This window comes from Canis lupus, chromosome 31, assembly GCF_003254725.2.
Source record: "Canis lupus dingo isolate Sandy chromosome 31, ASM325472v2, whole genome shotgun sequence".
NCBI classification, from domain to species: Eukaryota; Metazoa; Chordata; class Mammalia; order Carnivora; family Canidae; genus Canis; species Canis lupus.
The window spans coordinates 23,153,749-23,180,964 of NC_064273.1; the positions used below are offsets into that span (position 1 = coordinate 23,153,749).

The following is a 27,216-nucleotide window of genomic DNA, read 5'->3' on the forward strand; positions in this document are numbered from 1 at the left end:
TCAGCATTGATTTGAGTGCATGGTTAATTGCAGTTAACAAGTAGGAAAGGAATGCAGTAATGGACATCTATTTTTCTGGATTAGATCATTAGATAGATGTAGTTGACATATAATGAGAAAGAGAAGGAGAAATGAGATTCTAGGGATGGTGTTATTTTGGATAACGAGATAGATTTGAGGGTGCCCTTGGCTGCCAAGCAGAAAAATATGTAGTATTGCCTGAACTCTGTCAAGATTGAAGTAGGTAACTTGACACTTATGCCAGTATGCAACATTTAGCATTACAGGTACAAACAAAATGAAATGACTATTTGGGGTTTTGCCAAACTTGTTGAAAAGGAAGAATTCAAAGATATAGAGTGCTGCTACAAAAGTAACTGAAAGATGGGATCATGAAATTTAAGCTTGGTAGGATGTAAAAATGATAAGGAAGGAACAGCTGGGTAAAAATGAGGTGGAAAGATTCAATGGAATTTAAGTTTAAGGGAGGTTGAGAAAGAGTTCCAGTGGGGGTAGATTAATGCAGAGACTTGAAGGTCAGAAAGTTGTAGTTAAAATGGGATGTCTATGTCTGAAACTTCTGACACAATCCTGGGCTAGTGGTAAGATTTTGAACTAAGGGAGGAAGAGGCAAAGGTAGAGGGAGAAGAGAAGAGTGAGCCTTGGGTGGTATGAATACTCTTAGAACTTCCTCCAGTGTCTTTGTGATTGAGTTCATGTCGTTTTCACTATGAGATGGTGGATCCTTTCATGATTGATCGATGACTTACTTGTCTCACTCAGCAAACACACACACACCCACTAAGCATGCAGCAGTGTACAGAACAAAGGTTCTATAACTAAATCTTGCAACAATAAATGAGTAAAAGGAGTATGTTGGTGATCTGTCCCAAAATTAGATTATAAACTTACTCAATAGCAAGCACAAGACAAATATTTCCAAAATGATATCATACCCAGCAGCTCATAGAGCCTTGCTGATTATCTCATGGTCAGAAAAATTCCAAATCTTTTGACCCCTTGCTGTCTTCTTCTTAACTTGCTTACTAAATCCCACTGATGGAATTCTCAGAGATGAATTCTTCCACAGGGGTGTGATTGCCAGTCAGAAAGAGATTCCCGTACAGCAACAGCTTTATCCAGAAAAGCTTAGAATTACTCACTAGGTAGAAGTAGTGTAAGCATGGGACAATTCTAAAAAGTAATGTGAAATAAACCTTGTATTTGTATTTTTATTTTCACAGTGAATAGAAGGACAGCCTCTTTTTGGGAACTACCTTCAAAGGATAAGCAATACCATTTACTTAACACTTTTTTAAAAACAGCTTTGAAAGTATCATATAAACTGATTTTTTTAAAATGGTTTTGCGCAACTTTTTTACATTTTAAACTTTTGAGTTTGCATTTTCCTCTTTTATGCTGAATCTGTCAAACTGATTGGAATTTATAATTTATGGCTATGCAGCAATCCAATATTCTTTATCCTCAAGTGATCCTATTCCCATGAAAGCTTGTTACATTGAGGAGCATCATTTTACAAGTCAAAATTATATTTCAGAATCATTATATGATGTTCTTCAATGTGTTCTATGTGTGATCCTCCTACACATTTTTTCTGATAGATCTTTCATACTACAAAATTTTAAAAATGCTGAAGAATTAATGAAATATCCTTAAGATATCTCCCTTAATAATTCCTTTAAGTGAATTATTCAGCTTTAACTATTAATCTTCTTAAATCAATTTCACTAATCTTTATTGATTTCAAACTATTTACCTGATACTTCATATAATGTTAAGATTTTTTTAAAAAGAAAAAAAAACATTAAAAGTCTCTAAATTTAAGTGCTTTTGATCAGTCTTATAGTAAAAGGAAACATCTAAACAGATATTTTAATTTGAAGCTTAGGGTACATTTTTTTTAATGACTGTTTATCAGCCAAAGGTTTGGTCAGGTTGAAGATACACAAATACATACATGACCACACCAATCATCATTCAGTTGTGCTTTATTTGACTAACTAGAATGCCTTAAAAAAATTCTGTGTTGGACGAAAGTAATGTTCCATTTACTTGACTAACACACAACAGCTTCTCTATCATTACAACTTTCCTAGACCATAATTTGTTTTTCAAACCTTCCAGTATTAAGTCAAAATGTGGATTCAAAGTTCAATGATGATTTAAAAGCAGAATCCAAATATTTACCAAAAGTATAAAGCTATACCTGCCCATTTCATCTTGAAACTATTTACATTATTTCTAGTGCCAAAGTTCTTCTTCATGAGAAAATTGGCTTTGTTATTCACTGAGAATTTTTTTTTTAAAGATTGATTGATTTGAGAGAGGGAGAGACGGAGAGAGAGAAAGTGCATGTGCAGGGGTGGGGAGGCAGAAGAAGGAGAGAGAGAGAGAGAGAGAAAGAGAAGATCTCAAGCAGACTCTGCACTGAGTGGGAAGTCCCACTGGGACTGGATCTCAGGACCCTGAGATCACAACCTATGCTAAAACCAAGAGTTGGACACTTAACCGAAAGAGCCACCCAGGAGTCCCATATGTTAGTGTCATTTATCCAAAACAGCTAATTTATATGTAAGAAAATGTGAATGTTTTATAGTGAAACACCCACCAGTGCTAAACAAACTGTTTTTCATATTTTGATTTCTTAGATCTTATTAAGAAGAAAATTTAGCACCTTTTTTTTTTAAGATCTTATTTATTTATTCATGAGAGACAGAGAGAGAGAGAGAGAGAGAGGCAGAGACACAGGCAGAGGGAGAAGCAGGCTCCATGCAGGGAACCTGACGTGGGACTCGATCCCAGGTCTCCAGGATCACACCCTAGGCTGAAGGAGGGGCTGAACTACTGAGCCACCCTGGCTCCCCAGCATCTTGTTTTTCATTGGTCAACCAGTGCCTGTGAAACATCAACTTGCCTATACTTCAAGGCTGTGCAATTTGGCTTCTCTAGGCAGACAGAAGAACTAGATAGTCCTCAGATCCAGCCTGGTCAGTGTGAAGGGAGCAGAGTTTGTCCATCTCAACCAACACAGAGCTTAAGGGTTCCATTTTCTAGGGGTAGTAAAGCAATGGCACTAGTCTGGACTAGGGAAATCATGAATTATTATGCCTATCTGACAGGAAATAGCCCAAGGGCCTGAGTCTGAGAAAGGGTGAATAGATAAGCTGGTTGGACTGACAGAATCTTACATGGTTCAAAAACTAGCCTACCACGCTACCATTTTTGTTGTTGTTGTGTTATCTTGCTCTCTCTCCTCCCATATAATTAATGATTTTGTTCTTCAGCTGTTTGCCTTGAGACTACAGATAATAAATCTTTTCAAACATTACCTTCTGTCTCACAGTACCAGTTATATTGATCAAGGTAGGCTAATTATAAAATATAATTGCCCACATCTCAGCAGAGAGTAAAATTTATCCTTGCCCCATCAAGTTCAATGCAGATATTCAACACTCAGTAGCACTCCTCCAAGGATGATTCAGGGTAGTCAAGGGTCCATCTATCTTGTACCTTTCACTGTTGTTATGTGTTCAAAGTCCTCTACAGTCTTGAGGGCCTCTGGTGATCCCCGGAACCTAAATGTCAAAAAAATAAGGTGCTTTAATGAAATGACTTACACTATTTTCACCTGCATTATATCAGCCAGAACTACTAGACTCCTTCCTCTTCTACTACTCTGGAATATAAAACAGATCTAATGGGTAGTTACCATTCTCTGCCAAACTATTAGGTTTTCCAAGAGAGAAGTAACAGGTACATAACATCAAGAGAAGATACTAACAAAAAGATGTTTGATGTTCCTATGTTACTGCCACAATAGTATCCTCTCTGTGGGTTGTATTGTACCTGGACATATGTAATACTCTGGTGCAAGGCTTTAACTTCTTCAGTTTGGGGAGGGTTGTATTTGTTAGTTACAAATAACTGATATTCTGTGACTCTAAATTCAACCCATAGAACTACGTTGTCAGAGAAATGATAACAGTAAGGAATGCATTAAGTTCCTCATCTCAGCCCATTCCCCAAAAGGCATATTAGTCTAGTTGGGTTTCCTTAATGGTAATCAAACTGGCAAACATCCAACCAACAGTTCGTAAGCTGAGAAAATATTTTATCTATAAAAGAAAATTTTAAAAAATACTAAAAACTGACAGAATATTTAATAAAAGTATTTTATGGAAAACATGATGCTTCACTATTTATAGTTAGCACTTAGCACATGATAAACATTCAATAAATGTTGTGAATCAGTATATGCTAAACAGTACACTTCTAGCTAGCTGAAAGTGAGTTTTGCTTCTATGATCTGAATGTTAATAGAACACTTTTCTATAGAATGGGGATAATTGTTTTTAAAGGTTTTATTTATTTATTCATGAGAGACACACAGAGAGAGAGAGAGGCAGAGACACAGGCAGAGAGAGAAGCAGGCTCCATGCAGGGAGCCTGATGTGGGACTCGATCCTGGGTCCCCAGGATCATGCCCTGGGCTGAAGGCGACGCTAAACCACTGAGCCACCTGGGCTGCCCTAAAATGGGAATAACTTAGGAAGTTCTTGCTTGTACTAGGGATCTAAATGTTCAAAGACAAATATGTGTTATTCACTTAACCCTGATGTCAATTACTAGAATTTCAAATGGGCAATCACCAGTTGCAATTTATATCCATATTCATAGAACTTTATGGCAAACACTTGCGCCATTTGTAGCACATATCATTTTCCAAAATTTCCCTTCTCAACGAAGCCTTGATATTCCCTTCATTGTATGTGCTGATGTGGCGGATATGTGCCTTGTTCACTCTTCCCTTTGAAATTGTATGGACCTCTGTGATTTCTCCAACCAAGAAAATATGGCTGAAATGATGGCTTGACATTCCCAAGGTTTGATTTTAATATACTCTGCCTTTCACCTTATTCTCTTGGGATATATGCTCTCAGTCACCATGCAGAGAAGAAATATAAATGAGACTTAACACTTATTAGACATGAAGAGGACACTTAGGGGTATCCAGCCAATAGCCCAGCCAGAGACTTTATGCAACAAGCAGCATCAGCCACCAGATGTGAGTAAAGGCACCTCAAAATGATTCCAGCCTCCAGCTAGAAAGTTCCCAGGTGGAGCCCTAGATATTGTGGAGCTTAGACAAACAGCTCTGAACCCCAGAGTCTATGATACCAGTAAAATAGTGTGTTTGACACAGTTAGGTTTTAAATGATTTGTTATGCAGCAATAGTGACCGTAACATCCTTCATTCCAATGTAAATTTACATCACAATTCCTCATTAAGCTTTTTTATTTTTCCCCCAACTTTAATGTATGTAATATCTTGCTTGCATGCTTCATCCCAAGTGCTCTATTTGACTTGACTTCCACTGCCCAGGTAGCAGAGAAACATTCTTCTTTGAAGATTATACACATATATTCCTATCCGGTATTTAGCATGACTTTCATATTTTGTCAAAATATTTTTGACTTTACCATTATTGCATGATTTGATTATGCAAAGCACTGGATTACATGAGGGTAAGAGTTATTAGTGATTTTTTTTTTTACCAGTAGATCCCCAATGCATAGCAAAGGATTGATGTATAATAAGTGGTTAGTAAACATTGCATAAGTAAAAATGCATACACAAACACTTTTTAATCTATTTTAGAAATTTAGATAGACTGCTGAAAAAGCAAAAATAGAATGCTTGACCTTTTATTCCTAAATGGAAATTTGCTATTTAGAATATTTGTGCTCTTATAGAAGTATTTGACCATATAAATATTTGATGAGATTGCATCATGCTCTTATCCTATGCTATGAAAATTATGGTTATTAATTTGTGAAAAAAGTTTTTATTATTTCAATAATAGTGATGATAACAGTAACAATAGCAACTAGTATTTTATGTGCTAACTGTGTGCCAGAAATTGTCCTAAGTTTACTTGTGTTACTGAACTATTTTTCTTAAGTGAGGTTTATTGAAATGTAATTTACAGTCAAAGTCACCCCCTTAAGTTATATAATTCTATGAATTCTGACAAACACATTCAGTCAGGAAATCATTACCATGGTCAAAATAATTCCATCACCCCATAAAATTCTATCATGCTACTTTGAGGTCAATCTTTTCTCCTTTTCCAACGTTTAGCAACCATTTTCTGTCCACATGGTTTTGCCTTTTCCAAAATTTCATATGAACAGAATCATATTTTTTGTGGCCATTCATAGATTCTATCAATTAGCATGATACATTTGCAATTCATCAGTCCTGCTGCAGTTTTTAGTATTCCATTGTAAACCACTATTTGTATACCCTTTCCCAGCTGACAAACATTTGGATTTAGTTCTGGGTGGTTATGAAACAAAATAGTTAAACATCTGTGTATAAGTATTTATGCAAACATATGTTTTCATTTCTTTTTCAGATCTACCTAGAAGGGGACTTCTGGGCTATGTGGTAAATGGATGTTTAACTTTGTAGGAAAGTACCAAACTACTTCCCAAAGTAGCTGTATCATTTAATGTTACTGCCAGCATTGTATGAGAGTTGTAACTGGTCCATATCCTCGCCACAACTTGATACTCATAGTTTGACGTTAAAGCCATTCAAAAGGATGTTTAATGAAATTTCATTTGTGTTTTTAAGCATGTTTCCCTAATAAACAATGATATTAAGTACAGATACATGTGATGTTGATAAAACTGTTTTTTCTAATATTTTGTCCATTTGTAGAATATTTTGTAATAATCATGAATATTTTCATAAATTCTTGATACCAGTTGTTATTACCTATGTTTGGAAATATTTTCTCCCAGTCTTTGGCTTGTGCTTTGATTTTCCTTTCAAAGAGCAACATTTTTTGATTTTTATTTTGACAGATGCCACTATGTATAATTTTTTTTAAAGTAGACTCCACACCCAGCGAGAAACCCAACACAGAGCATGAACTCACAACCCCGAGATCGAGAGTTGAGCTGAGATCAAGAGTCAGATATTTAACTTACTGAGCTACCCACACACCTATAATTTTTCTTTTATAATTCATGTTACTGAATGCCAAATTTAGTCCTAATCCAAGATTGAGTGCATATATGTATTTGTCTGTCTCTCTGTGTGTGTGTACATGTTTTAAGAAGTTCCCTCATAGATGTTTTATAATTTCTGTATATGGCACAAGGTGTGGTTCAAGATTTATTTTTGCATAGAGATACAAAATTTTTGCCATACCATCTAAGAAATTATATTAACTTATTCTATGTCATTTTAGATTTTATATTCCTAAAATACAACAGTTTAGTTAAAACAGAGGTAAAACTAACATGAAAACCATATTGAATTGATTTATTAAAACTGCTTTTAGAATAAAACTATTTCCTAATTCACTATCTATTGAATATAAGGTAAATACTTAACTGTGCGAATCAACCACAACTTTTTCAACCACCTATGCTCTTGAGAAATTTTTTCCTTAAAATGTGACAAATAACTGATGAGTGGATAACAGTCAATTTCAAAATAATATTTCAAAAAATCTATACTTAATACATTTTAAGAAACCATCAGAATGATTAAAATTAGGACTGGGATCCCTGGGTGGCGCAGCGGTTTGGCGCCTGCCTTTGGCCTAGGGCGCGATCCTGGAGACCCGGGATCGAATCCCACATCGGGCTCCCAGTGCATGGAGCCTGCTTCTCCCTCTGCCTGTGTCTCTGCCTCCCTCTCTCTCTCTCTGTAACTATCATAAATAAATAAAAATTAAAAAAAATAATAAAATAAAATTAGGACTGGTTCTATAGCATCTTTGTTACTATATTTGTACTTTGGAAAGAAAAAGAAAAATTGTTCTGCTTTTCATTGGTAATTTCTAGGCAATAATCATGAAAAATAGATTATGCAAATGTTCATCTTAGGGACTGAAAAGTATTTTTGAAGTGGTATGTGTGGATATATATGTTTGTATTTGTGTTTTCTATTTTCAATAGGCAAAAAATTATTATCTTCATAATTGGAGATATTTTCCAAATAATATTGCTAAACATTCTTTTGTTTTACATATTCCAAGAAGTCCATTTTTAAAGATCAAATCTAGTATAAAGGTATGATACATAAATGTACATGTGTTTCTTATTTCTTTATCAAACTTCCTCTCAGTTTATTCTGCTACTGTCTAGCTCATGCTTTATTATTAGACTAAATTTTCAGCAAGTCATTATGCTTGTTTTTATATTTTATTACCAGTGGCTTTAAGAGTAATGTCACCATTTTATTAAAATGTGTATATTGTTGCATGTACTGTTTAAGAACTCGACACTTTTCTTATCTCCTTGAGCCAAATCTATTGAAATTGCTTAGTAAGATGATATTCAAGAAATAGTAGAATTTTTAGTACTAGCACAACCTACTTTTTCATATCTGAAGAGAACTTGGCTTCTTCTAAATTAACTGGACAGATGAAATTATAAAATCATGTCACTGAAGATGTATAGGAAATTCTTCCTTAATTTCCAAACTCATATTAAGACCCTAGAATATATATAAGGGAAGGGAGAAAAAATGTGTGGGAAATATCAGAAAGGGAGACAGAACATAAAGACTCCTAACTCTGGGAAATGAACTCGGGGTGGTGGAAGGGGAGGAGGGAGGGGGGTGGGGGTGAATGGGTGACGGGCACTGAGGGGGGCACTTGACGGGATGAGCACTGGGTGTTATTCTGTATGTTGGTAAATTGGACACCAATAAAAAATAAATTTATTAAAAAAAGACCCTAGATAGACAGACACAGAGATATAATTTCCATTTCCCATTTTTATTTGTGTCTTTAGTATTTCTGCATTTATAGGCACTAAAGTATAGTGACTCTGACAAGATAGGTTAATTCCTATCATGTATAACAGTCCACAGATTAGCAGGTGGTTTGTAAATCAAGAATACTAATCAAAGTCCTTAAAGTGCAGAAAGGGAGAGAAAATAATGCAAAACAAAACCTTGACCTCAAGTACTATTTCCAACAAACATATTAAATGATCAAAATCAAAAACACTGTACGTTAAGAAGACCATCCCATTGTTCTATCGGCTAATTGTTTCTGGCATATCATATAATGCAGTATGTGATAAGATCAATTGATTCCAAGGTTGTATTTCAACTCCCTTATCTCAATTGTGCAAAATGGATCTCTTTATACAATGAGAGTCCTACGCAGAATCCTGTGTTGATGGGGCAAAAATTTTGTAAGCCTTTTGGTAGTGTATCTGGCTGAGGTCCTACAGTCAGGAAGGGGAGGCCAACACCTAGAATGTATGTCAGTTATAGTCAAGATGAATCATGTCCCTTCCATATTCAAAGAAGTCTAAAGATAGCAACTTGCCATGAAATGTCTGGCCAGTTACCTTGAAGTATAGTGCCATCTCAAGGATTAATGGCTGTTACCTGTAGTTAGAAGATTGGACATTTGACTAGGAAGGTAGCTAGATAAGCCTTATTTGAGTGAGATTCCATGATGTTGGACCCATGAATCACTCCGTCTCTGCCACTACAGCTATTCTGTTCTTAAGTTTATTCTGTTCCAAAGGGATGGCTGAGCATAGTTACTGGCTGATGTCAATGGTCTACTACTAAATCTACATTGTTTAAAGCCTCTCTTTTAGTAAATACTCTCTGATGGGGATTAAAATGTCATACAAAGGCCTATATTTATGCACATGCCTCTGCTCCCAGCCACTTTGTCCCAGATTTTCCCAACTTTTTCCTTCAAGGCTTCTATCAAACTAACCAAGGCATTAGCCATTGCCTATGTATCTGTATACATGCTTATCATGAACTTTTTCTATTTCCATAAAAAATGGTTGACAAGGTACACCATCAAAAGATCTGACTATTGGGTGAATTTACAATCACCACTGTCTTTCTGGGCTATCTCTGAGTGGGGTTGTTGTAAAACAACAGTCTATTTTAAGCTTGAACTTACTTAGTAACCTGAGGACTCTGGAAAGCAAGCTCATCCTTTTACTTCTGTTAGATGGCCCATAAGAGGTATCTTCTATGGCCATAAGTATGAGCCAAAGGAGAGATGCTGGGTCAATGATAAAGAATGACATGGTGGTCTGGGCCACATATTGTGTAGCTTATTTTTACTTTCTGGGATTGATTCCAAACATACTGCTTCCTTTTTAAAATGCACTGCTTCTAGGTCTTCCTGATTTTGTGGCTTTATAACAGATACTCAGCCCAAGATGGGCAGTTGTGGTCCCATAGACACTTGATGGCCCACAGTCAGGTGCTTGGTCTCTACCAGAATCCAGTTATATATTGGGAGCTGCTTTTTGAGTCTGCAGATTCAGATGACATGGTTTTTATCTGTATCCAGGGTTGTTCGTTGTAATTCTAAGACTACCACTCCCCAAACTGCCCACTGAAGATTCCTCTAATGTATAAAGTCTCCTATATATGACTTAAGTGTCAGAACTGCTTCGTCACAACCTGGACTTCATGGTGATCCATTTCCTTTTCTGGGCCCTCTTCAAAGCTGGAAGTTTTGCATGCCACTCATCAACTAGATTGGAATTATCTTCCTATGTGTAGGATATGTTTCTTTCAAATACAAAAGAGGCTTACCAGGTACTGTGTTTTCTTTTTAATTGTGGGAGATTAAAAATGTAGTAACCCAATATTTTGATGAGTATATCCCAGTACACCCCACATCACTAGTCCCTTAAACCTTCACTGACATGGTGGTATCCTTTATTATTGTACTTCTATCTTCTACTCTCCGGAGTACGGGCATCTTGAAAATCAAGGCTTTCAATAAACTTCCCACTTCTTGCTTATCTAATCTGACTCCTATGATGTCACCAATATAGTGGATCAATGTGATGTTCTGTGGGATATGCTGACAGTATAAGTATTTCAGGTTCAGTTATGATACATGATGGGATTGTAAACTAAGTCCTAGAAGAAAAATATATATTGGCAGCCCATCGCATATGAATATAATTGTATCTTATTCTATTTCTTTATAGGATTCAACTATACTATACTTCATGGATGCAATATATCTGAGACCATGTGGATCTGCTCTGGCGAAGAAAATATATCCAGCAGAGCAACTGCAATGGAGACTGTTACCACCTTGAATTTCCAATAGTCTTCTCACTTGCAAGGAGGTTTCCAGATTTTGTAGAGGGCATTTTGACAATACAGATATGTTCAAAATTTTTTGAATAATATTTTTCTTCCTATGATGTAATAGGTTTTGCGGTTTTTGTGTTTTTTTGTTTTTGTTTTAATCTCTTGGCCAGACAGGTACTGTAGGGCAGTTTTACAGGTTTCCACTTGAGTGTCCTCACTATGCTAGGTTTTATCCTAAGGGAAAGGAGTATTGTAGTTTTGCCAACTATCAACATGATCATTTCCATTATACAGTTTGGGAACAAAGAAACTACCCTCGGGTGAGTCCATTCGCCAATGGATCCACTGTGAGTTCAACTGGACCTAGACTTTATTATTCCTCTTTTATATGGGGATGGAATAGAATAACTGTGAAAAATCCTCTAGACCAGGGGTTGGCAGACTTTTTCTTAAAAGGCCAGATAGCTAATGTCTTGGGAGTTGAGCTCACCCTCAACTACTCATCAACTCTGCTGTTGTAGCACAAAAATGGCTATAGAAAAAATGACTATGGCCATGATCCCATCGCAAGGGGTTTAGCTAGACTTTAACAGGGAAGAATGTGACCTTTCTGCAGAATTCTATTTTGCCTAATCTGGAGATTCACGATTTTCAAGGCCTTGCCCTCATATCCCCATACCAAGTTGCAGAATTTTACTTTTCTTGAATAAGGACACTGACAGGGCTTCACAGATTTGCTGATCTTGAGAATTCAACCTTCACTAGAGCTCTGCTTACATTATAATTTTATAATCAAGTTATGGGTCTGATACTCAGCTTTTTCAGTCTTTTGGCAACAGGAGATGAAACTTTTTCTGTGCTGCTGGGATGCCCTCTGACTTTCATACCAAGCCTGCATTTGATAATTAATCACCTTCAGTCTTTCACAGCAGTTTTTCTAAAATGTTGCGAACCCCTAGCAAAAGCCAACTGATTCCAGATCCCTGCAATTATTACTTCATATCATCTCTCAAATGTCTGAGGTCTTGCACTCACCAGTGCATTCATTCCCTTCTGCCAAGGATTTTAGCAGCTGCCGCACCTTTGCCTTCCAGGGGCTACCTATATTCCACCTACAAGCCATGTGGCCAATGACATAGCTATAAAATTCCCGCTTGAAGTCTGTTTTCTCAGCCCACTTTTGGTACCAAAGCTTGTCTTTCTCATATTCCAGGAACACAGTGCAGAGATAGGGATTCTTGTGCCCCTGTGCATGCTCTTAGGAACTATACCCAGAAGGAAGTAGAGAGAATGGGATTAGGAATAGTGGACCAGTAATAGAGCAGGAGCCTCAGCAGTCCCTGTAGAGCTTCAGGCCTTGGGATGACTCTTCATAGATGCTCTTAGTTGAGGCAAAGGACCAGCCCTTCATACCCCTACATTGACTAGTTCATGCAGGGATGAAGGAAGAACAAGGCAGCTCTGCTTGGCTGAGGACAATTCCTGGAGAAGGCCTCAATTTTGGGTTGCTGGCACACAGAGCTCTAGGCATATGGAGAGTAAGCATCTCACTTTTAAAAAGGGGAAATAAGTGAGCCATGCCACAGCATCAAATACCACATTGTTTGCTGTGCCTCTTGCTTCCTGCCAAAACCGAACACTGACACACAGAACAAACTTGTTGGGCCCTAAAGGAGAGCTGGGAACATAAGCCGATGTTTGAAAAGCAACACCCAAAAATCTTGCCTCTTTGCTTCTTGCTCTGCACCCTTTTCTTCTTTCCTTGCTTCACCTATTTTAGAAGTTCTTGTTCTTCATATAACCGGTTCCAGATGTTTGCTCTCCTTAGTTTATAGTTCATCTGTGCCCCCAAGACTATGGCTTGCAGTGTCTTATGACCTTGTGATCCCATTCTGTGCTTTTAAAAAATGGCTTTGTTGTTGTTGTTGTTACCAGGCCTCTCAGTTGGCAAATGCAAAGACTAGTCATGTCCCTTTCCTTAAATTAGATAGGAATTTGGCTAATTCCAGATTTTTTAATACACTTTAGAATATTTGGACTTTGCTTAGAAAAATATTAGTTAATGTATATAACAGATATTTGAGTACTTACTTTGCATTAGACACTGTATTGGTCCTCAGTTATCTTTGTAGCTATAGGAATAAAGTAGCTATATTCAATTTACATTGATTCTCAGAAGTATATCCTGTAACAGTTCTGGGCCTGCATCCCAAAAGAGCCAGAAGACTATAGTAGATATATTTTGCAACTCTCAGGGGCATTTTCTTAAGAATAAGTTATCTGTTGATATAATATTATAGGGTCCACAATAAAACTCATGCAAAGCATTGTTGCTCATGAATTTTGGGTCAACTGGGAATTTCTGGTCTTAGCTGTTCTTATGCACCTGAATTTAGCTATGAGTTAGGGAAGCAGCTCTGCTAGTCTTAGCAGTATTATGTCCCGTGCTCAGAGGTTGGCTGGCTGTAGGCTGGTCTAGGATGGCATTGGCTAGGAAAATAAGGTTGCCTGCTTCTAGGTCTCGTATTCTCTAGCACGCTAGTCCAGACTTTTTCACATGGCATAAAAGGAATTTAAAAAGAGTGAGCAGAATTCTATACAAGGCCTCTTGAGGCCTCAATTTGAAATGGACACAATATTGCATCAGCTGTATTCCTAGACAGAACAAGTCACAAAACAGCAAATTTTCAAAAGCTGAATGAATAAACTCCACCACTTAGTGGGAGGAATTTTGAAAACATTGCAAGTGATATGAAAACCAGAATAAGAATAATTGTGGATATTTTTATAATTAACCTATTGTAATATAGAGCTAAGTTTTCCACTGGGCTTTTTTCCCCCAATATATTCCATATTCTAAATATTTGAATTTTCCAAATAAAACCTTTACTAATTGGGTTTTGGAATTTATTTGCCACTTGTCTAAACCAAACACAATTAAAATATTCAATCCCATTAAAAATATATAATTAATCCTTCCAAATCTGAATATCTGGCCAATAAATAGTATATTTAAAAACAAAAAACAAAAAAAACTTTTTTTTTGAATTTCCCTGGCTAATTCCTTTTGATTACTGACCACCAAAATCAATATTGGCACAACTGTAGGATTTTCAGCTTTTTCAAAATGGAGCTAGAAGTAGCAGAAATAGAATCAAGGGGATGTAAGGTCAGCATGTGCTGTGCACTGGTCATACTGCTCTGTCTAGTGTCCTGATTTATACTTGTCACATACCAAGGGCTTAACTCAGCTGTACTGTGATGCCAACTTTATTGTTGTTATTAGCTTTATATGAAGTGATTTATGTGATGTAGAAAAAAATGAATTGTGGGAATTCAAAATTTGGCATAATTCTGGTATAATATTGGAAACTAAAATGAAGAACGCAGCAGGAAAGATTTGGTTTCCTCACTTCTAGGTACATTAGATAAGGTACTCTAAACCAAAAGATATCCAGTGTGGGGCACCTGGGTGGCTCAGTGGTTGAGCGTCTGCCTTCAGCTCAGGTCGTGATCCTAGGGTCCTGGGATCGAGTCCCACATCAGGTTCCCCATGGGGAGCCTGCTTCTCCCTCTGCCTATGTCTCTGCCTCTGTCTGTCTCTCATGAATAAATAAATAAAATGTTAAAAAAAAAAGATACCCAATGTGCTTGCAAAGTAATGTGTGTGTCTGTATGTGAGGGGGTGTATAAATTAATATATCTTCCTTGTAAAACAGATGTCATTAAGTAGAATATCTCTGAGGTCATTTCTTTCCAGAAGGCTGAATATGGTGATCAGCAACTATTTGAGTATTATTCTTCAATGTATTTAATACATTTCAGTACTCTTATATTAATAGCAGATCTTTTTTTTGACATTGGCATCTTTATAGTCTGTAGATTTATCTGTTGACTGGCAGCTGTTTAACACTCTTGGAATTCCAATTTATGAAAATCAGTGTTTAAACAAATCCCAATTGTCCTAAAATTTTCAATCTATACTAGAATAGGAGACATCTGAAAAAAGGTGACAGTTTAATGGTCCAGATTTCATTTTAGAAAACAGTACCCACGAGTTTTCTACTGCTGATGCAAAAGCTTTACTATTGTTAATATTTGTTGTTGTGCATTTATGTAGATATGGATGATGAAGTTTAAAGACTTCAATGTCTCATGTGCTTTCTGTTGGAACTGGGTATTTCTTATCAGTGTGATGGGTGACTGTGAAGACATGTTTGAGGAAGAAAGCACAAGGGAGCCAGTTCTTGAATATATCTTATTTTTTAGGGTTATCATACATTATGAAATATTGTTAAGCAATCCAGTATCATTTGAGTGGTGATACTAAACACTGACTTGGGGTCAATTGATTATGGGAATAACAAAAACCATTTCATATATGTAGCAGTTTGAATAATATTAAGTGATGATAGCTTATTAAGTACATAGCTTTGTGCAGTTCAGAGTTTACCATAAAATATTCCAAAAATCAAAAAATAGACATTTTTAAGTAGTGGCATGCACTTTGATAGAGCAACATAATTTAAAAGCAGTCACTGGGGGCTTCTTCAAACTGTAAATAAAGCAGGTTATACTGAGGGAGTTCCATTTAAACTAAAACTTTAGGGGAACCTGGGTCACTCAGTTAAGTGTCTGCCTTTGGCTCAGGTTATGATCCCTGGATGTTGGGATCAAGCCCTGCATTGGGCTCCCTGTTCTGTGGGGAGCCTGCTTCTCCCTCTGCCTGCTGCTCCCCCTGCTTGTGCTCTGTATCTCTCTCCCTCTCTGTCAAATTAATTAATAAAATCTTTTAAAAAAAATAAACTAAAAGAAAAATTAAACTAAGACTTTAATGTCAAGATGGAACCAATGATCTGGGGATCAGGAGAGAACACAACTATGCAAAAATCCTTAGATAGGATTTTTGGTAAACCAACTTGGTAAACTTGCAAAACTGGAAAGCCAATGTAGTTGTAGTGAGCAAGTCATAATTGGTATAGCATGTAATCAGAGCATAAGACAGGAGCCAGATCCTGTGTAGACATTATAAAAGAAATAAATTCTATTGTAAGTGAAATAGAAAATTATGGGAATGTTTTAGGAAAGAGAATACCATAAATTTGAATGCAATTTTTGGAAGATCATACTGTTTGCTTCTGGGTAAATGGATCTGAGGGCAGGAGTCCAGTAAGGGTCAGGGTCTGTGGTGGTTGTCCATGAATGCAGTTTGGAGGCTTAGACATGGTATTGCAATGACAGCAATGAGTAGCAGAGAGCATATATTTAGTAAAAGTGCCTGAAGATTTGCCTGTAGATGAATAGGAAGAATGAAGGAAAATGGAAATGGAAAATGACTCCAAAGAATTTAGGTAAATTACTGGGCAGACGATGATACAATTGATCATATCAGAGGTAAATTGATGAGGACTTGATATGGCAAAGTTTATCTTCTTGTTAGAATTGTCCAAATGTCACTTAAATAGGCAATGTATCCTTTTTAAAAAGATTGTATTTATTTATTCATGAGAGATGTAGAGAGAGAGGTAGAGACATAGGCAGAGGAAGAAGGCTCTCTGCAAGAAGCCTGATGCGGGACTCAATCCTGGGACCCTGGGGTCATGACCTGAGCTGATGGCAGACACTCAACCACTGAGCCACCCAGGATCTCTGGTGATGTATCCTTCTGGAGTTCAGATAAGAGGAGCAGGTTGTTACTAATGTGGGTCACATTAGTAGACAGTATTTAAAGGCATGAGACTAGATCCAGAGACAGAGAGTAAAACAGACCAGAGGGACCAGGCCCTGGATCCCATCAGCACTTAAGAGTTTTAGCAGATATACTTTTAGAGACAAAATTATTATTGCTGCAATGTTTTACCTTTTACTAATGCCTGTAACCCTAGTGATTTATGGTATAGTTACTTCACCTAATCCATATGTGTACAATCCAAATTATGAGCTTTTTAATATTTTTATTAGATATTTATTCTTATTTTCAGCTTTTGCCTTTTATGTATATAGTTTTTCATTGCAAAAGAATCTCTTCTTGGCCATGGATGGCATAAGTGGTGGGATTTGTAAGATGGTGTTTGGCACCAAAGTTTTAATTCTTTTCATGACAATATTCACTCACTCCACATTTTTTCTCAATAGAAAAAGAAAAGCACAACACACTGAGATATGGTTTCATAATATGATAACATATTCTTTTTCTGGTGGCCCAGTGAGACACAAGTGTTAGATAAGGTGGAATAACTTTCATATGAAGCATAAAGACAATTATTATTACCAGAATGCATAGGTTTAAAATAGATCTTATTTCAAATTGTTCCACTGTGTATAGTAAATAAGACATTTTTTTTCAGGCTCAGAATACTCTCGAAATAAAACAAAACAAATTCTTATATGTAAAGAACAACAATAAGAACAACTACATGTGGACACAGCACAACCTCCTCATAAAAATGAAAAAGGAGTGGGGACCTAAACCCACTTTAGTTCATGAGTTAACTACTGCACGTGCCTGAAATTATTCTTGTTAATTGGTGTGTGAAGACAACTAGTCAGTGGATTACGCTAGACCTAAAATTGGGAAATGTAGCTCTTTTGTGGACACATAAAGTCATTATTTCCAAACTAAAAAGAATTCCAAATGAAACATAGGGCATATTTATATTGAAATGATTTAATTGGAGTTCCCTTTGAAGATCAAGGGACATATAAGATGGCAAAAGAATGGGGAAATATATGTCAAAAATTATCAAAGCCCGGGATCCCTGGGTGGCGCAGCAGTTTAGCGCCTGTCTTTGGCCCAGGGCGCGATCCTGGACACCCGGGATCGAATCCCACATCGGGCTCCCGGTGCATGGAGCCTGCTCCTCCCTCTGCCTGTGTCTCTGCCTCTCTCTCTCTCTCTCTCTCTCTGTGTGACTATCATAAATAAATAAAAAATTAAAAAAAATTATCAAAGCCCATGCAATTTCTTTAATATTAGCTTAGTATCTGAATTCAGAAACATTGGGATCCATATTAAGCTCCTTAAGAACCTGTTATTAAAATGGTAGATAACATATTTCAAGTTGATTTAACTGTTTTATAGATCTGTTCCATCCAGAAAGTCTTTCCTTTTCTTGCCTACACAGCTAGTTCTTAGGCTTTCTTTCCATGTATTTTGACCAAACAACTCACTAAATCTAGCCCAATGCAGGCTGTGAGGCAATGTAATTTGGGAGTGGGGATACAATGGCATTTATTGCCCTTGGACAGGCCTTTGCACTATAGTTATGTCACTAATGGCCATGTTTCAGGTCTTCAATTTATTATGGAAAGGCTAGACAGGAGCTCAGGGTGGAGCCTCTTTTTGCTTCAATGTGAACTTCTAACAAATTCTATGAACTCCTCAAATTGTGAAGGACACAAACACAATCCAGTTTATTTGTTTCTCCTAGGATCCTGGCACAAAACTCCAAGGTTGATTTGAAGTCAGACAAGGTTAACTTTCAGAATGTTTATTTCTTTTCCTATTTTCTTAAGCACTTGCTATATAGTAAAACTACTTCCTAGGAACAGAATGTTCTCTGCAGCTGAAGAACCGACCTAGCTAAGCAAAATACTCAAATCATCAATTACCATTTTTAAATGTCTCAGAAAACATTCTTTGAGGTAATCCTTCCTCAAATCCTGTTTGAAACTGGATTTATATCCTGGGGAAATGGGCAAACATTTTGAGGAATTAAATGGATGAAAGAAAAATGGAATGTTGTCACGCATAAGGTTGTTATCTTTAAAGGAATGCCTAAGAGAAATACCTCCACAAAATACTGGTACATCCAGATGAAGGATTTTTAAACCAAGTGATTCCTAACTCATGGCAGGAAAGATGGTGAGGATCTGTGAACAGTATGTTTAAATGAGGAAGAGAGCTGAAACAGCCCAGAGGAAACACACATGTGCTGTTTGTTCTGATCTATTCCATTTTTCCATTTCTCTTTACCCAAAACTGGCCTGGCCTCTTTCATCATAAGGACAGTTTAATACTAATTTTGAATCCTATTAAACAATTCAACAGTCATTCAGTGTTTTTAATATTAAGTACAAAATATAATTATGAATTAAATATAAATCCCAGTGTTACAATAACATTATCAATAATAACAGTAATGCAAATATTCACACTCTTTCAAATTGGCATTGATAGGGAAAGGAATTAACCCAACACTGAATGTAGAGCCCCAAAGGAGTATAACATAGGAGATGTTTTAGGTATACACACCCCTTAGCTGACCTTCAATTTTGGGAGGAAACTTCAAAATTCTCTCTTTGTGTCTTGCTTTCTTTATTGCTTCATTTCTTAATTTCTTCTTTCTTTATTGTGATAGAATAATTCTAAATTTTGGATATGAACTGATTACTAGATAACTTTATAAGATCATTGCTCATTTATTTGCGAGGGGGTAATGCAAATGTGGTTATGTAGATGAATGTCATTCTCAGGAGGTGCATGCTAAAGGTTTTAGAGATATAGTGTAATGATGTTTGCAATATATTTTCAAATAACTTCAAAAATGTACACAAACACACACACCAGATACAGCAAATTAGTCAAATTTTAGCACATTTCAAATCTAGGTGAGGAGTACGTGGGTGGCTGGTATAAGTTTTTATTCTTCTGGATGTTAACTTTTTTTTTTTTTTTTAATGGGAGTTAAGGGATTTTTCTTTTCTTTTTTTCTTTTTTTTTTTTTTTTTATCAGTGTGGCTGGGCTGTAGTACCCAATTTCTAAATCAAACACTAATCTAGGAGTTGCTATGAAGATGTTTTGTAGATGTGATTAATGTCTATAATCAATTTACTTTAAGTAAAGAAAGTTATCCTAAGTAATCTGATTGGCCTGATTTAATCAGTTGAATTTTTTAACGATTTTTAAAATTATTTATTTGAGAGATTGAGAGCTCATGAGTGCATGCACAGTGGGAGGGACAGAGGAAGAAGGAGAGAGAGAAGCAGACTCCACTGAATATGGAGCCTGATGCGGGGCTCCATCCTGGAACTCCAGGATCATGACCTGAGCCAAAGGCAGATGCTTAATTGACTGTGCCACCCAGGGGCCCCAATCCGTTGAAATTTTTAATAGCAGAACTGAGCTTTCCCCAAAGAAGACATTCTGCTTGTTACTGAACCTTCAGCTCCCACCCTTGAGTTCTGGACTATTCTTCCTAAAGGCCTGCCCTCCAACTTTGGACTTGCCTAGCCAGACTCCAAAATCAGCTAAGCCAATTGTCTGCAGTAAGTACATTAACATAACTTCTACGGGTTCTGGTCTTCTGGCTGAAACTTGACTGATAGAGACTCTTTCTTCTAGGATCTTAAGGTATAGTTGTGGAGACTGAAAGTTTAAAAAAAATTGGAAACAGAAGGGAAGTGTTAGATTAGAGATTACCAGGAATTTCTATGGCAAGCCACGTGAGGGACACTTAGCTCAGACAAGAGCAATTTCTGAGAAGACTGTGTAACTTGCTTGGAAAAGATGCACATTTCAAGATCTGAAAACCATTATAAATGATAAAAGAAAAAGAGTAAAGGGAGTTAATTTCAACCATATTTAAAACTAAGTTCAATAGAAGATTAGTTGTAGGCATTAGATACAAAGATTGGACACATTATTTGAGGAGAGTTACATGACTTCATTGAATACCATTTTTCAATAGAATTTTCCAGGAGTCCATTAAAAGGTGTGAGTTATGGATAGGAAGTTGTTTCAGCATTTTTTTGGAGGGGGAAATATACCTTCTGATTTAGAAGGCTCTGTGAATGGATTTACTGTTCAATTAAAGGTAAATGCAAAGGATACTTAAAGCTTTCATTCCTTATGTAGATAGTATAACTATTTGTCAAATAAGGTGGGTTTCTTTTCATATGTTTAAAATTTTCTTAGTTTGAAAGATTATCTCTTAAATCCAACATACTAATTTATTCTTAATTGTACAGATTGTAGGTTTACAAGTAGAAAATAAGTTCCCTAAAATCTAAAGATGTAATCATTGGCCAAGGTTAATTTATATTCCCAAGATTTCTCACTTTATTCCAAAATAGCCAAAACAGCAAGACTGGAATGGCAGCATGGAAGTGCATCAGGTACTGGTGCAAGGTAAATGAAGGTAAAGAGGCAAAGACTTCTGGTTGTTCCCTAAAGCGAAGCATTATCATTTTCTTTCATATTATAAATAAATCATTTAACTTTTTTGTTTAAAGATTTTATTTATTTGAGAGAGAGAACTCATGTGATCTCTCATGAGCAGGGTGGAGAGATAGAAGGAGAGAAAGAAGCAGGCTCCCCACTGAGCTGGGAGTCCTAAGTGGGCTTGATGCCAGGAACTGAGATCATGACCTGAGCCCAAAGCAGATGCTTAACCCTCTGAGCCATCCAGGTACCCCTAAATAAAGCATTTAACTTCTGACATTATTAATTTTTGTCAATCTGAGTCATTTTCTCTTAATATACTTAGGTTTCATGTCCATTTCAATACATGGTCTTCTACTTCTTGTTTTAAAACAACTTTTACTGTGAATATAATTTTTTTTCCAAAAATGTTTTGTCTTATGATGAGAGCTTACAAGATCCATTTAATCAATATTTTAATCACAGCGGGGTTAGTTTGCTTTAATGATACAAACATAAGCTGTGTTTATGAAGGACGGCTAAACATTAGATGTTTTTTACCCTCGAAACAGAATGAAAATTGAGAGAACGATTTATTGGCAAAAATTTTGTTTTGTCTAACCTATATGCAAAATAACCCACAACTGTGTTTTTATTCACGCATTGTTTTCAATCACTGGAAGCTTTCATGGGAACCTAAAGCAGAAAATTGCTAAAATATATATTTGGAAAGATCAACCCTACGTGAATATGGAATGCCAAAAGAAGTGAGCCCGGGTTTAAGAATACCTTCTATAAGCAGAACGATTTCTAAAGGAAGGCAATGCAAAAAAGTATTAAATGAGAAGGACAACCAAAGCAAAAGGACAGATTTAGCAATCTGATTTCAATTCCCAAGAGGAAGACACATCTCAAATTGATTTTGAAAATCTGTTCAAGTTTACAAACTGGCTAAATCCACACTGCTTTTACAAATTCAGATGTTTAGAAAAGTACATTTTCAAGACAACACATAGAAACTGCAAGAGAGAGAGATGCACTCAAGTATCATCAAATCTGTGGGTAATTGATTTAATAATCTGTGCTTTTAAATGGACAATAACAACAATAGTGATGACAAATGGGGGGGCTAAAACACTTGAAAAAAAATCCTTCTCATAAAGAGCATGATGCATAAACTATTTTGATGATTTTTCTTGGACTGCCAGAACAATGACAACAATAAATAATATCTTTAGTTTGAGGAAAACTCGTTTCCTGCTTAGTTTTCAAAATGAAAGCTAAACCATGATGCATTTTTAAACTGCTTATGAAAATCCAATGCATATTTAGTTTTTGAAAGCATTATAGAGGAAAAAGTGATTCCAAGTGCTCTGTGCCCTGTCATTTTCTTCCCTCAATGCTGGTCAGAGAACCACATCCAAGGAGCTGCAGATCATCACTTTATCTATAAACACTTGTCCCATGGGTGTGAGGCAAAAGAAATAATTGTTGAAGTTGAGAATAGCCTGTGTCCCCACCCTTGTGATTAACTGAAACAAGAAGGGATGTGGCAACAGCAGATCCTGGAAAACTCAAGCTTGAGATAGAAACCGTGTTCTTGTTTTTCTCAACAGATTATGCTAGAACAGTGCCAAAGGATCCTGCAATGTGGTAAGGAAGACTAGGAGGGCAGAGTAGGAAAGAACAGCAAACAGGAGAAAAATCTTCATTTCTAAAGAAATTTTTTTTTGGTAATTTAGCATATAGTTAGAATGGCAAGAAAGGAATTTTTGTTAAGGTGCTTTCTTGGCTAAGATTCTTGTCTGCTTTTTTAACACTTATTTTTTTTCTAGAAAAATATTTAAAGCTTATTGTATGTTTATAAATACATCAAATAAATGTAAGAATTTTAATGAATTATTTAAGATATTAGAGAGTAAGAAGTTACAAATATCCAAAAGAGACTGAAATTCAAAGTGGTTTCTTTAGAACAATAATGATGTTAATTTCAGATTATGAGAATGAGTATCTAAATTGAGGAGAGACTTTTTTTGAAGAGAGACTTTTTCATGCTTCAATTTGATATTTATACACTGTGCCATAGTAATAAAAATAAGCATTTGCCATTTTCATTAATTGTATTATATTTTTGATAGAAAGCAACTAATTTTCTGTGTTCCACATCTCTTTCATTAAGACATGAGAATGGAAATGAATATGTAGATATATATGTATATAGATAAGTATCTATTTTCATCTGTTTACAAAATTTATAACTCTTATCACTGAAACAGTGAATTCAAGAATGGAAATAAATCCTTAAAGTCACGATAACTTGAAAACATAGTGCTTTATATATTACAAAATATTTCCCCGTACAATGATTCAAAATCTAGCATAAATTGCATAAGATTTAACAGATGGGAAATGGAGATTTAGAGAAATCAAGTCACTTGATCAAGGTAAATGTAGCTAATAAGGTAAATGGATCTTAAACCAATGTTGCATTCCTTTGAGTCCACTGCTCTTGACATTATATCCTGATTTCTTCCAGTTATTCAATCTAGCCTACTAAGCTAACAAATTCACATTTAGCCTTTATTCATTATTTCCTGTAACAGAATGATCACCAACTCATACTTCCCATTTTCATTTTGAACAGCTTAATTAGGAGTAATTTTTCCTTTCTTTCTTTCTTTCTTTCTTTCTTCTTTCTTTCTTTCTTTCTTTCTTTCTTTCTTTCTTTCTTCTTCTTTCTTTCTTTCTTTCTTTCTTCTTTCTTCTTCTTTCTTTCTTTTAGAAGTAATTTCTTTCTTACATTGAAATGCTGGTTTTAGTTCTGTCCTCTGGAGTTGCTCAAAATAAATCTAGACCATTTTGCCACATGCCATCTGTTCAGTTATTTTGTAATGGCTGATAAAAGTCATGTTGGGAGCAATAAGGTGTCATACTATGAAATTGACAGAGGAAGTGGATAAATGGAGGGAGAGTGGAACAAAGTGATCTTTCAGAGCTACTTGGACATGGTTTGAAACTACAGATCAAGGAGGTCAAAAGAAAGTACAGGAATAGGAATATAGAATTTATACCTAGTGGTATATTCACTAATTTCTTCAACTTCCTGACCCTTCAATATCAGCCAAGTGAAGTGTTAGGGACTGGGAAGAGAAAAGATATAAAAATAAATAGCATATGATCTGAATCCAAAGGAAGTAGGATGTGGAACATGAAGTTTAGTGAGATTAAATGGCTTGACCAGGTTATCCAGGCAGTGAAATTTAGACCCAGGATTTTAAAAGTATGCCTCAGTTCTAAAGCCCATGCCTTTTATCACTGTATTATGAGGAAGTAAGCAGAGAGTTTCAAGCAGAAAGAGCTATTGGCTAACGTCAAGTATCATCAATGAGTAGTTACACAACATGGACTTGGGGCTATATTTAGTAAATTTTAAAAGGTTTTAATTAGTATTTAATATTCCTATATATACAAAATGAAAAGATAAAAGTGCATACTATGATTTTTAACAAATTTGGAAATATAAAAAAGAGTTGGGGTAGCATTGTATAGAAAATATTATCAGGGACAGCCAGCTATCTCTCTTATTTATGTGTTTGTTTGTTGGAATAAGTCTTAAGGACTTCATATGCTTAAGGCAAGATTCCTCGACATCAGCACTGTCGACCTCTTGGACCTGTTAATTCCTTGTCATAGGACTGGCTGTCCTGTACATTTTTTTTTCCAGGCCTGTACATTTTTTAATGTTCAGCAACATCCCCAGCCTCTCCATACCAGATGCCAATCAAAATGTCATGACAATCAAAAATGTCTGTATACTTTGTCTCCTGGGAGGCAAAATTGCTTCCCCTGCCCTAAGTGAAAAGCACTGATTTAAGGAAGGAAAGTAATGAATTAGGGGAAAAAACTTCAAGAATGATGTATCTTACAAAGAAAGTTGATTTTAGAAGGCAATAAAGAGAAGAATTTAAAAAAATGGGTGAAGATATGAGATTGGTAAGGGTATATTCATAAATGAAGGCCTCTATTTTCTATTTCCCAGAAAAGTAAAAGTAGAATAGCTATTAAAATGAGAAGGTAGTTTGATGCTAGTAGACTTTTCACGGTTTGACAAAGAATATGATTAAGGTTTTGCAGAAACTACTTGCCAAGAAATATTGAGGGAGCAGCTGAGGTTGAATAATAGCCTGAAACGATGCCAATCAGCAAGCTGATGAAATATTCCCAAGCATTGTTCAGCCTCCAGGGAATTGATAAATCGGAAACAAATGGTGAAATTGATCAGGGTTTGAGGGTTTAACAGGGCAGGTGTGGCTCCGGAGTAAGATGGACAGAAATTAGATCTGTGGTTAGAGCGTACATAAAATGATCGATGATTAGGTCCAGGCTCAGGTATCAAGACAAGAATCAGTGGGGATGGGAAAATCATGGAAGAAAGTAACAATATTAATAGATTGGAGGTTTTGATAAACTCTTAAAAAAATACTTTATGTAACAAGATGGGACAAGTGGAACTCTAAAAAAAATCCATGTAGCTATGCAAAGGATTGGGTGTATGTATTACCCATGGGATGAAGAGAACCTGCTAATAGAGAAATACAAACAGGCTTTGTGCATTACATATACGCTGCCTTGAATGTTTAGGTAGACCCTCTGCTAGTCATATGTGTATATGCATGTATTCTTACTCTATCATCTATCCTCTATCTATCTATCTATCATCTATCTATCATCTATCTATCTATATCTACCTTACTATTTGGTTAACATGAAAGGTTTTTTTTTTTTTTCCCCAATCACTGATTTTTTTAATACCCTGTGAAGAGTAAATGTGCATACATAATCTACATTAGGACTCATTAGATGTAATAGAGAGCTTATTTATTTTTGTCTCCCACTATCCTTTTAAACTTCTACATTAGAGGAAAATTATCCTCTACTACTAGATGGATGTTTGATGAAGAGCCCGTGAATTTCTAGCTATTTTTAGATAGTAAAAAAATTCTTTGGTCACTTTAAGTTGTAAACATAGTCTCATTTGTCCAGTGAATTAAGGTGTCAAGTCACATATATTAACTGGTATTTTCATCTCTATTCAAGATAATTTGCCTTCCCATTCTCCTGCCAGCTAAGGCCAGCCTTGGGGGAGCTACTGGTTATCGGAAAAATGAATCATGGCCCCTTCTCTTTCTTTGTTATTCAATTTTAACCCTACTTCTAGGTGCTGTTTCTAATCCCTCAGGTTGGTTTGAAGGGAAGAAGATGAACAAGGAAGCTAAGAAAGTTCCTCCTGGACTAGTACTATTACATGCATGCTTCATGTATCCTGTGCCCAGAAAATATTTAAAGCTGTGGTTTCTCTTGCAGGGTCCCTATGGGTCCTGTTGGTTTCCTTGGAATATAACTTCCATGATGTGAGTGATACCATTCTGTTGCCTGGCCACTATGATTGTCTTTAGCTTTTGCCTGTGGGAGCCTCTTACTGTTATAATCTTCTGGCTATACAAGACTATCTTCTTGGATAAGCATCATTTTTTTTTTTATTTTTTGGATAAGCATCATTAACCCCATACTAATTTTCCTTCTGCATGTATTACCCTCAGTCCCTAAGATTCATGTACTTTGACCTGCCTGTTCAATTGGAAGTACTGTTACTTCCCAGCGGCAGCTCCCTACTCTGATGCAAAGAATACTTGGTCTTTTTTAGGCATGATTCAACTTGTGTCTCCCACTGATGAGAATGTGTGTGAAGCTTCCTGCAGCAAGCTGGAGCCCCTCTTACTAGGCTTGAGGTGATGTCTCAATCATGCTACCTCCCCCTTTGCCTTTGTAGGAAGGACCAGTGAGAGCCCCAGCACAGCAATCTTTCTTACAAAAATCCCCATTCTCCCAACCCTTAAATTGCCTATACTCTTTTGATCCTTTATTATCTGT

General features: G+C 36.2%; 2 long non-coding RNA genes across 2 annotated transcripts in view; one reads left to right on the forward strand and one right to left on the reverse strand.

Moving 5' to 3' along the window:
• LOC125754132 (uncharacterized) overlaps positions 1-11,261 on the forward strand; it is a 134,250-nt gene extending 122,989 nt beyond the window's left edge. The window contains exon 3 of the long non-coding RNA XR_007407597.1: positions 11,035-11,261. This is a non-coding gene — a long non-coding RNA (uncharacterized LOC125754132). The remainder of the gene's footprint in view (positions 1-11,034) is intronic.
• Positions 2,777-27,216, reverse strand: part of LOC118353001 (uncharacterized) — a 52,767-nt gene continuing 28,327 nt past the window's right edge. The window contains exon 3 of the long non-coding RNA XR_004811093.2: positions 2,777-3,596. This is a non-coding gene — a long non-coding RNA (uncharacterized LOC118353001). The remainder of the gene's footprint in view (positions 3,597-27,216) is intronic.